At 34.7% G+C, this 1,512-nt stretch overlaps 1 protein-coding gene across 1 annotated transcript in view; it reads left to right on the forward strand.

Annotated features, from left to right (window-relative positions):
- Positions 1–1,512, forward strand: part of LOC119417833 (midasin) — a gene marked incomplete at its 3' end in the record, with an annotated part of 9,479 nt that overhangs the window by 1,939 nt on the left and 6,028 nt on the right.

Here is a 1,512-nt window from a genome sequence, read left to right on the forward strand (position 1 = left end):
CTTCACAAAGATAAAAAATGAGAAGCATGCCGCTTTGAAAATCACTGACACGACACGAGAGAACCACGGAGATAAAACGTAAACATGTCGGAGTCACGAGCTGCAGCTGATACATGTTTCACTCCCAACTCGTGTTGCAGGTGAGTCTCTACAATTTAACACATTGTTCTGTTTCAAGAGAGAAAACGTAACGTCAGTCTGTCTGGTAGATGAAGCTGTTTGTTTGTTTGTTTGTTTATCTGATTAATGGCTGTGATAGAGAATGTGTGTTACTTTTTATTTAATTTAATTGGTACAAGCAGTGTTTAAATGTGATTTATAAATAAATCTAACACAAAGATAATAATTTAATGATTAAGCTTCAACTTTTAATTTGCTGGCAAAGTCTGAAGACACTGCAGGTATGGCAGGATGAATTGCATTTAAACAGGAATTAAAGTAATTTATTACATCTACTCAAATGTGTGTAATTAAGTATTTTATATATATATATGTGTGTGTGTGTGTGTGTGTGTGTGTTTAATTGCTCTTTTAGCTACTTTTGCCTGAACCTAACACTGTAAGTGAAACAAGGCATTTCTTGAGTTGCTGTAAATTATGCTATAAAACATATTTACTCTCTCATTCCAGAAAACAACAACAAACAACAACATCCTTCATGATGGACAGACATCATGGACACCACAGCAGCAGCTGTCTTCACTGAAATCATCCTTAAATGATCGTCACTGACATGAGGCCTCTGTCGATGGTTGAAGACGAAGGCTTCACTACAATAATCCACACTTTTAATCCAGGTTACAATAATCCACACTTTAAATCCAGGTTACAATAATCCACACTTTTAATCCAGGTTACACTCTTCCCTCAAGGACACATTTTACAAAGTAGCTACAAATTGTGCAGGTATAAAGATACATTTGTATATATTTTTGTGTACATTATTTTTTTAAGCTATTTGACTAACTTTTATTTTTTATTATTCAATATTTTACTAACAGAATAGTCAAATAGCAACCTGTTTTTTGTGTGAATTGCTATGTCAGTCAAATGTTCACTTTTGGAATAAAGGGGTGGAAATTAAAACATTGTTTTTTTTTTTTTGCCGATTCATCGATTAATCGAAAAAAATAATCGTCCGATGAATCGATTATTGAAATAATCGTTAGTTGCAGCCCTAATTGTACCTCATTGTAAGGGTCATGGATCTGTATTTACCTAGGTATGAGGGTTTTGTGTCATCATGTGACTTACAAGAGATTTTTGTTGCCCAGCTGTGTCCTATTACATTAATTAATTAATTGAACAATAAATAGTGCTGAATGTCTATTGTTACCGTATTTTCCGCCAGATAAATTGCATCAGTCCAAATATGTCTAATAAAGTGGAAAAAAAATATATATGTTGCTTTGCTGATAAGTCAAATCTATTATGTGTCACCGCTGACGTGCCGCGTTTGTTACGAGTCACCGCTGACGTGTGGCGTTTGTTACGCGTCACCGCTGACGTGTG

Source organism: Nematolebias whitei, chromosome 12, assembly GCF_014905685.2.
Source record: "Nematolebias whitei isolate Nwh7 chromosome 12, NemWhi1, whole genome shotgun sequence".
Lineage (NCBI taxonomy): Eukaryota > Metazoa > Chordata > Actinopteri > Cyprinodontiformes > Rivulidae > Nematolebias > Nematolebias whitei.